The sequence below is a fragment of the Mustela nigripes genome, chromosome 1, assembly GCF_022355385.1.
Source record: "Mustela nigripes isolate SB6536 chromosome 1, MUSNIG.SB6536, whole genome shotgun sequence".
NCBI classification, from domain to species: Eukaryota; Metazoa; Chordata; class Mammalia; order Carnivora; family Mustelidae; genus Mustela; species Mustela nigripes.
In genome coordinates this window covers 56108600-56119535 of record NC_081557.1, presented here as the reverse complement: position 1 = coordinate 56119535, position 10936 = coordinate 56108600, and the positions used below count along the sequence as shown (strand labels likewise).

The 10936-nt window shown below is 36.9% G+C and overlaps 1 pseudogene; it reads right to left on the bottom strand.

The window, feature by feature from the left end:
* Nucleotides 1-636: 636 nt before the first annotated feature.
* Nucleotides 637-10936, bottom strand: part of LOC132017792 (large ribosomal subunit protein eL15-like) — a 32013-nt pseudogene continuing 21713 nt past the window's right edge.

Here is a 10936-nt window from a genome sequence, read left to right as displayed (position 1 = left end):
TTGATGGACTGTGCCACCCAGAGGCTCCAATATATGAATTCTTAAGAGAAAAGGGTGAATAGATAATAATAAGTACATGCTCTTAAGGAGCTCACAAGCATGTAGGAGATGAATCAAATAAGCAACAGTGATTTTTAAAAAAAAGTGTAGCACACTAAGGTGAGATCAGAGGTATGCTCAAGGTTCTCATGTATGATTTTGATCTGCCTTTGTGATGACTGGGTAGATGGAAGGTGCCTTAGGAGAAACAATCTAAGCATAAGGGAGTGAACGCACATGGAGTATAAATAAAGCCTGTTTCCCAGGAACACTATGGAAAAACATGACATAAAGCCACACGTTTCAATCTTGTCTGCAATTCCAGATCATCCATGAAACTGCTTAAAAATACCGTTCTTGACCTAATGAATCAGAATCTGTTGGTCTGGGGTTTAGGTATTGGTGATTTTAACAACCCATACGAGTAAGTCTGAGGCACAGCTAGAGGTGAGAGCCACTAAGATTATGCACTGTGAGGGCACATTGTAAATAGTGGAATCTCAATATAAATGCTAAATATTGTTATTATGGCTTGACATTTATTTTTTACTACCCTAAGTTGTTTATTAAGTAAGAATTTTACAAACATTTCTTGTATTAGTAGTAATGGTGGAGCTGGAGAGTATTGTGTCTTCACAATACTGCCTGGCAAGAACCAACAATAGTGTGGTAGAATTTGTGGCCCTTCCTAGGCGTTTGTTCTTGCAGTGTATAGATTTCAGCCCTTGAATCTCTCTGTGCTATGGACTGGTTTGCTGATGCACTAGGTGTCAGGATTTCTTTTGATACTTCTAAGGAATGGATCACGGAGGACAACCTCAAAGAATTTGTAGGTAGTATCTTTGCCAATTCAGTAAGAATTCAAGACTCTCAGAACCCCACAGTAGTGTCCAGCTTACTCCTCTGCAACAGGCTGAAGGCTGAAGGCAAACCTTAGCTTGTTAACACTGTGATGAACAGGCTTGTTGTAGGTAGCACCCTTAGGAACCAGGCATTTGCAACCACCATATCACACATGAATCTGACATATGATATAACCTTGGTTGGCCTGGTATCCCAGTCTGCATACTTTATTGGGCTAGGTTAGACAGGGGGCCCCGTGGAGGGCAGAGAGCTGGTGGTATTCCCAGCAGGGCATCCTGAGAAGAAAGCACATTACATCAGACTGCTTCTTCTTCCATAGCTCCTGGATATACTTGTAAAGTGCTTACCTTGGCTTACCTTTGAGCTGATGGCTGCCACCACATGGAAAGGGAAGAGCCATTCTTCCACAATCCTTTCTGAGCCTACTACTGATTAATATTTAAATACTTAAATACAGTGATCTCAAGCCCCTTACGTGTACAGTGGGTTTTTTGTTGTTTTGGTTTTGTTTGTTCTTTTTTGTGTGTGTGATTTTTTTGCGAAGTATGTCCACACACTGGTACTAGAAGTGGTAAGCAAGACCATTAATGACAAGCACAAGAAGTTGGACTTATAAAACTTTTGCCAGGTTGGGAAATGGTTAGACCTTGGTGTTTAACATAGAGACTATCTCTGTTCTTCAGTTTCTTAGGGAATAACCCATGTCAGGACAGAGATCCTCATAGAACTAATTGGGCATCCAATATACTCAGAAAGAACAAATTTGTCTCTTGACAACATTCACTTGCTAAATCTCACTGGCAAATGTTCTCACCCTGGAACATTCAGGAATGTAAGCTCTTCTTACTAGATTGTGTGTTCCTTGAGGGCAGTGACATTATGTCTGCCTTTTGCTGTTTCTCTAACACCTTGTACAGTGCTTGTCATATAGTAGGCACCAACAAATATTTAAAGAGGAAATTTTGTTGAATTTTTCCTTCTGGTGGGCATAACAGTAATGTTATTTGATCTCTACTCACTGCCTATAGGAAAAGGGTTATTTCCCTGTATTTGTATTGTTAGCTTATTTTAGAAGGATGTTTATGAGTGCTAGTGGGATATACCTGGTATGATTACTGTAAACAATTATTTTCAGAGTAATGTGGACAAATAATTCAGTTCTCTTGTGTGCTTCCACAGTAGGCAGGTGGTCAAGTCCATGTTTGCCCATCTGGGATATCACTTTGAACTTGTGCCTTGAACATGAAGTTATTAAGACATTCTGTTTTTCTTTAAAAGTCCCGGGTATTGCCCTTTCTCTTTTTAACTAGAGTTCAGCAAAGCAAACCATTCATTATATATTAAGAAAAATTACAAAGACTATGCAATATGTATAATATGTAATTCCTTATTAGTGTCACTTTTGCTCTCCTAAATGCCTACTCTGTCAGATAAAATGAATTTTCTCATTAACCTCATGCATGCCAACTTGTCAAATTATGATGAACCAAACAAGACTCTACCCAGAAATTGAGCTGCTATCATGGCATTTATATGGCTTTGCCAATTAGTCTATAAATAACATTTTTAACACACTTCAGAATTTTGAAACTAAACCGTTCGGAATGTTCTGAAATACAAGAATAGTAAAAAGACTATCCAAAGAAAGTTTAAAAAATGATTTGCCTTATTAGAGGAAATGAACATTATTTAGCAGAACAAGGGATCAGATGATCATATAGACATTCAACAAATATTTATCGAATGTCTGACCTGTACGTACAGTTTTCTTAGATGCAGTAGCTGTGACTTAGTAAAGAAGTTACTGTGATTTTTCCTTCAGTAGAAAATTGTTACCTGGTATATATTACACCTATATACATTATTCAGGATATTAGCAATGGAGTACCAAGATGAATAAGACAAATTACCATACTTACGGAACTCATATTTGATGGTGAAGTCAGATAAACAAATAATTAGAAAAGAAATTGGTGAAGTGGTAGTAGCGGTGTGCAGACATAAACAGAGACAGGATGGTAGCAGTTAAGGATAGAATAGGAAGGATTTGTAAAGTAAGAAGTTATTTGATATAATTATGAAGTTCAAGGCATGTCTAAAGAATGAAAATGACTTAGAAGAACAATAATTCACCTTTGTTTTAATCACAGTTTTTGAGTTCTGTACAACATATGTTTAGAGGAAGCTCTGAGGATTGCATGAGAGATTGGCCAGGGACATTGACAGTGCTCAGTCTCTCATCAGATGTAGAGAGTAACCCATTTTTTGTTTTCATCATGCCCACTGCCTTTTGACAAAGATGTACAAAGGTGGAAGTTAACAGAACCCGTCTTCTCTTGAAGGCACTTTAGAGAGTAACTCTTAACACTTAAGCCTCCATGCTGAAGATTTTTACCCTCCATGCCCAGCAGCCATATAAACTACTTTTTCCAACCACTTTTTGTCTTCTCCTTAAAAAGAGTTCTGATAAATATGACTTTCCCCATCAAGTACTTCCAATGACGTTTTAGTGCCCTGTGGATATTCTAATGTCCTTCATATGCCCAGCTGGTTTACCCATTAATCTGGATCTGCCAAGAACCACGGAAATCGGAAAGTGACATAACCAGTCTTGCAGTTTAGAACAGTTGTTAAAAGAGTTCATACCTGCAAGGTCTGGCATATAATATGCACCAATAAAGATGAGACATTATTGTCACAACCATAACCACTACTACACAGTACTATCAAGTGAAATAAGACACAGATACATACTTTCCACCCCCGCTTATCAATGACACCGATAAGGTCTGTCTCCTCTGCTAGTGTGGTCCCATGAGAACAGAAAGCACATTTCTCTTATTGACTGATTTATGCCCAGTACTTACTTAGCATTGCTCAGTAAAGATGTGTGGAGTAAATCAAGAATAAGCTAACTTAATCCTTGTAACCCTGAAGTTCTTTTTTGAGCTGGTGTAGTGAACTAATGCCATTTTCCCTTAAAGTAAAGTTGATACTCAATCAACTCAAATTTTATATTGATTTTATTTAAGAGTGTAGATTCTCATCACAAGTAGGAAATGAAAAGAGAAGTATGTAATTAGGAGAGGAGAAGGATAGGCACCATCCAATTAATTAAGAAATGATGCAATTCTGGTCCCCTTATTGTTTTAATAGAAACATTATTTCCCTTTTCTTCCTGATTCAGGGAGGTGTGGGGATGAGATGAAGATTGCAGGAGCATAAGGAAGGAAGAGTCACACCTAAGTGGAGTCCGCAAGTGTAGACAGTACACCTGCGAAGCCTAGCAGTGGAGGGAAGGGGGTGGGGCGCACAGAATGACAACGTCATTTCCTTGAGAGAAACCAAACATGGATCTTTGTAAATCTTATGTTCACTAACTTTTTGAAGGGATAATAATAATTCATAAGTAACATTACAGGGCATGCTTTGGTTAAAAAGTGATTTGTACTTGTACTTATAATATAATTATATAAAATAGTAATACAGCCTCAGTTTTTCCTATGTTAAATGGGGACATAAATATTCTTTCTCATATAAGGTATCATGTATCATGGAAAGTGCTTTAACATGCTGATACATACTAAGGGTTCATGCCTGTAAGTGTTTGTCATTGGTATGTCTTTATAAAAAACTCCTGACCTCTAGCCCGGAAAGGAAACATTCATTAACCTCATTCACAGGGGAGGGAATATCAGCTGGGAGAAATGAGCTGACTTGACTTGTCCCCTCTGTCTCTTAACTAGAAAATGGAAGAGCCAGGATTCTAATTCAGGATTCCATAAAAAAAAAAAAAAAAAAAAAAAAAAAAAAAAAAAAAATTCTTTCTTCTGACATAAATTCTGATAACTTTTTTTTTGAAGTTGCAAAGGTTTGTTTGTTTGTTTTTAATTTGCCAATCTTAATAATGTACTCTTTTTCTTGTCTGCAGTGCATATTTTTTATTTTTTTTAAATGCAGCATTTATATATATATTTATTTATTTGTCAGAGAGAGAGAGAGAGAGCGCGCGAGCGCACACAAGCAGGCAGGCAGAGTGGCAGGCAGAGGCAGAGAGAGAAGCAGGCTTCCCCCTGAGCAGGGAGCCTGATGGGAGACTTGATCCCAGGACCCTGGGATCATGACCTGAGCCCAAGTCAGCCGGTTAACCAACTGAGCCACCCAGGCGTCCCTGCAGTACATATTTTTAGAGTTTGTCAGGCTTTACACTTTAATTAAAAATGGACTCATTTGATGGTCAAACAGAAATCATTACTGTTAATATATGGTGAGATGATTTCTGTTTGAGAATCTTCAGGTTCTTAAAACTAAAGGGCCTTGAGATTGGAAAGTGAGATGCAGAGGGATATTTGCATCCATCTACATAGTAGAGGGAGAGCCAGGGAAGGGGGAAGATGTACACTTATATGGATAAAGGGATACACCTGGAAGCTGGGTTTCTAGACAGCTCAGCATCTGGGAAGAGGCTAAGGCAAGAACACATTTGCAGTAGTTACACTTGAAAGGAGTAACAGAATCCTCTCTGCCTGGACAATGAAAGGGCAAGTTACCAAAATGAGCAAAGGAATAAATGAGCAAAGGAACTAATATGTAGCAAAAGGAATACCTTATACTTTCTATTATTATTAAATGCTAGTGGTGCATCAGACATTGCTCTACTAGCTAGATACTTTACATGTCTTATCTTTACTCTTTAATAACAACGTGCTATCTTCTCCAGATTAGCATAGCTACTAGGAGCACAGTCTGGAGATCTTTCATTTTTCCTGGGTACCACACTTGTCCAGATGAGTACTGAGTTGGCTGTTTATGAAAACTGGAGTTTGGCTTTACCTGTAAGAGGTACCGAAAAGTGTAGGTGATTGGGAATGAACAACTTGTATCAAATGTCATTTATTTTATTTTGTCCTGAGAGGCAGCAATATCAAATGGGGGATATAATTGTAGGCTTGACTCTGGAAAATTCTGACTTGAATACTCTTGAAGGTCACCTGACTAACTCTGCCTCTGTTGCGATTTTCCAGGCTGCCAAGTACAATCAGGGGTCACCAATGTTTGACCAGCTGATCATAGGCACTGGCAAGGGGGCATATGTGTTCTGATTGTTGTTTACTGGGTCCTCCATACTTGGAGAGTTAAAGGGAGCCTTCTGTAGTGCCACTTTTCATCTTCTCCAGTTTCACTACCTCCTACTCAACTCCCTTTATTAGGTACACGCAGCAGGAAGACCCTTAGGGTTTGCCCAGAGCCACTTCATTGAAAAATGCCTCAGGCTTCCCTTACTGCAAGTGGAGGGTGAAGGAAAAGAGCTCAGAATCTGCACATGCTTCCAGGAGCAGAGCTACAGAAATACCCAGGCTTCTGTTAATACTTCTCTAAAATACCTGCTGCTGATGGACTTAATTTTCCAAAATCAAGTTTAAACTACCCTGAAAACTTTAGATTGCTAATGAGTTAGGGAAAGCCTGCTTTGGAGTGGAATGGGATCTTGAAACCACTGTCTCATTAACCTGAGGTTATCTTTTTTAAAAATTATTTTTCTCTAAATTTAGGATTATTTACAAAGCTCCATCAAGTTTCTCCTCCAAAAAATGCCCTGAGATTCCAAAAAGATGTATTAGCACCTTGCACACAATAATAGCTCTTAGATCTTCAAACTTCTATATCAGAGATGATATCACTTTGAGCATAACCATGTATTTGTTTTAACAGAAGTGATGGAGCAGATAAGAATTAGTCATTCCCTGCTTGAAATCAAGTATAATTCATTATTTGGTGAATGTATATTAGTTTATTATCAATCACTATTTACAGAGTAAATATTGTAAGTATTTTTCTCATATGTCATACTGTATTATTGTCTATATGCTCAAGAGTCTTTCTGATGTGGTAATTGTTACAATACATCCCTTTAAGTACATTTTCTCTTTTTTCTTCCTGCATTTTGATCCTCATTGTACCAGTTATTAACTTGGAAACCTTGGAAAGGTTAATTCACTTATTTAAATTTAATTTCCTAACATTTTTAAATGGGATATTACTTGAATGGGTTGAGATAAATATGTAAGGTCATACAAATTTCTTTTAATTCAACTCAATTCAGAACACACTTACTGAGCATGTATTCATCAGTTGTTCTGTATGTTATTTTATTTCTTCTTCTCAGTCACCGTACGGAGTAGGTATTATCCAGTCATATAGAAGAGGAAACTGGAGCTCAGAGAGTTAATAAACAATTTTCACAACCAGTAAATGGCAGTCAGAATATGAACCTTAATCAGTGTGATTCTGGTGTGATTCCAGTGTGATTCTCTGGCTGCCTCCCTAAGCATAAGTCACTGTGTTTTATACTTTATTGTTCATTTCAATGTGATCTTTCATTAGTAAAATACTTCTCTTACATATCCTGTTTTACAAAGTCATTTTGTCATGGGATTAGTGTCATACATTGGATGCCAAATAAGAGCCTAGGCAGGTGAGAAAAGGATAGATGGTATTGAAAATCTGGAAAAGATAGAAGTAAAATATAAGGTGAGTAGTTTATTGGCCAGGGAAATTCACACCCAGAAGGTAAGTTTTGGTTGGGAACATTTGCACAATATTGAAAAAATACATACTCCTATCTTGAGTTTTAACTTCCTTTGTCATACCTTTAATAATTCTTCCCCTCTTCCCCCCAACCCCAATCCTTTCGTTCTTGGACAGTTTTGCCTTTACTCTAGCAAACTGGCTTTTTCTCAGGAGTTGTGTACTTTCAGCTCCTAAACAGCTAAATCCCATCAACATCAGAGTTATTGCTATACTCAGAATGTGGTTCTCTGGTAAGGCCACTGATAAAGAGTTTTTAGATGAATTCCACAAGAAATAAGGTTCTATTGATCAAAAAAATGATGAACATGAAAATAGCACTATGTTCCAAGTATTCTGTTAGTTTCCAGGAATATGAAGTCATGTTCAGCGACAGCATCCATTCTCTAAGATACGAGCATTTAAACTTATAACAGTGACAGATGATAAGAGCATTAATAGAATTGCACCATAGAAACATGAGTGGAGAAGAAACTACCATAGGGAGGTCAAAACAGATTTATAGATGATGTGGTGATAGAAAATTCTAGAATGGAGACTAAGAATTACCCTGCAGGAAAGCAAAAGTTGGACAATGTAAGCCAAGGAAACAGTATGAGCAAGGACAGGGTGGTATGAACAAATCTCAGTATGTTTCCATCTGACAAATAAGCTGAAAGTAGGAAAATGTCATATTAGTCCTAAGACATTTTATCTTGACCTTAAATATCAAACAAAACAATAATAATAACAGAATTTGACTTCAGATTAGAAAAAATATGTGCTACATATATTAAAATATGGGTACATTTATTCATTCAGGATTACCTGTTGGTTGACTCTTCTACCTACCAAACACTTGGCTAGCCACTGAGCATTCAATGATGAATAAAGTAGACACAACCCCTGTTATTCTAATGGAATAACAAACATTAAACAACAATATCAGATAGATAATGTATGGACTCTATTGTGGTAAGTAGTATGATAACATCAGTACCATGGATGAAAGAGAGGTGTCTCAGCATAACATTTGCTGGTGGGATTGGTGAACAAGATCAAAAGAAAGAAATTCAACCCAGGAATGAATACATACTAAATCAGCATAGAGGTTAAAGGTAGAAACTATCAAGTGTTTAATTTCGAAAAGAGACAAATACCTGCTTTGGCAGCAGTCTATAGGAAAGGGTTTGGAGCATTATATTTGGCCCAAGTATAAAGAAGATTACCCATGCTGATGTTGCTGTTTGTTTTAAATTAATCCAGTGGCTTCACTAAAATAAAAAAGATCGAAATTATGAGTATGATATTCCTACTCATTTTCCTGTCTTATAGATACATCTGATACATGCAGTTTGCTTTGAAATATATTTTAGTGACATTAACAAACTAAACTATTCACAAAGAAGGATACCTAGGACGTACAAATCATGCTGTGTGTCTCAGTGGATAAAAAAGAACAGCAGTTCCCAACTTGGAGGTGGTACAGAATGATTGTAAGAGCTACATCAGACATTATGTTCCATCCAACCTTTCTAGCTACTGGCCATACCTCCTTGAGCAATTTACTTAATTTCTCTAAGTCTTAATTTGTTAAACTTTATTGGAGATAAAAATATAACCTATTTCTTATGATTATTGTGAAGATGAAATAATATAATACATTTAGTATGTTCAGACTAATACCAGTCATGTAGTACATGTTCAACAAATGTTAGCAAATATATATTGCTGATGTCTGTCAATTCTGATCACCCAGTTTACTTTCCTGATACTCTACTTGTAACAGTTCCCTGGCTTATTTCTTTAGGAAACTGTTTTTCTTCCACTGCAATCCTATAATTCTTATGGAACTCCCAACCAAAATATCCATTTTCTAGATGATAGAGGTGGGTTATAACCATAATGTTTCATCACCCTGGCCTGATTGATAATGGATCATTATGTGAACCTAGCTGGCCATGTAAATCCTTCCCTGATGTTTTTGTTTGTTTGTTTGTTTAGTTATTTATTTTTAAAATTTTATTTCTTTCTTTGAGACAGAGACAACAGGGGTCGAGGTGCAGAGGGAGAGGGAAAGAGAAATCCAAGACTGCACTGAGCATCAGAACCCAACATGGGGCTTGATCTCATGACCCTCAAATTAGACCTGAGCTGAAATCAAGAGTCAGTCACTTAATCAACTGTGCCACCTAGGCACTCCCTTCACTGATGTTTTTACATGCTAATCTGCAGGGAACTTTGTCACTTTTCAGACTGTCATGATGTGACTTCATAGCTATAGAGACCATGTCTTTCATCACATGGGGAAGGCTGAATAGATGTAGCGGTGAGAGATGGAGAGTCATGGTGAGAATTGGCTCAAGCCTAATCTCTTAGAGACCCAAAGATGCTCTGGCTCCTGCAATTCTTCCTTTACTTAGGGAAACATCGCCAGTGACCTGCCAATAAATCTCTATGTGCTGTTTAAGTTAGTTTGGGTTGAGTTAGTCTGTCTTTCTTTCTTTCTTTCTTTCTTTCTTTCTTTCTTTCTTTTTCTTTCTTTCTTAAGATTTTATTTATTTGTTTGCCCTAGAGAGAGAGAACACAAGCAGGGGGAGCTGCAGAGGGGAGAAGGAGAAGCAGGCTCCCCTCTAAGCAAGGAGCCCAATGCAGGACTTGATCCCAGGACCCTGGGATCGTGACCTGAGCCTAAGGCCAGCGCTTAACTTATTGAGTCATCTAGGCATCCCATTGGGTTGAGTTGCTTTTACTTGTGATTAAAGTTGTTCGAATGATTACTGTTGTTGTATTATGGCATTTGATGAAGGGCTACTAATAAGCATATACTTAGGGACTAGTAAATTCTCAGTAAATATTTTTAAATGAATTGAGTGTTTTCTTTATATTCATGAATTGGAAGATGGTTTTTGAATTAATAAATGATTATGAAGGATTATATAAAGTAGAAACATTCAGAATTAAATAAAATACAGGATTAGACTTTATTAGAAGAAATGACATAGGAGAAAATATTTGAGTCTCTCAAGTGAGGCATACTTAAATTCAGACCCCAACTTTATCACTTATTATTGGGTGGCTTTGGGAAGAGCCCTTAATTTCTCTAAGACCAGTTTTCCCTGTAAGAGAAAGAAAATAAGTACTCTGATAGGATGTTATTGTATTAGCATAAACATTTTGTATCCTTGTATCTTCTCTAACTCCTAAGAATCTAGGCACTTTGATTGTATAATCATTTTATGCATAAGATATAACATACTAATGTTAACAAAGCCACATTATTAAAAAAATGAAGTAAGTTAAAAAGACCATGTTCTAGTTTCTAATTACACTTTAATTTCAGAAGTTTCTAGAGAAAACTTAATTTTGTGTGCCATATTTTAAATATTTTTTAAATAATGATTTTCCATGAATAGAATGCCATTTAAATATATGTTAACAATCTTTTAGAAAAATTGCAAAAAAT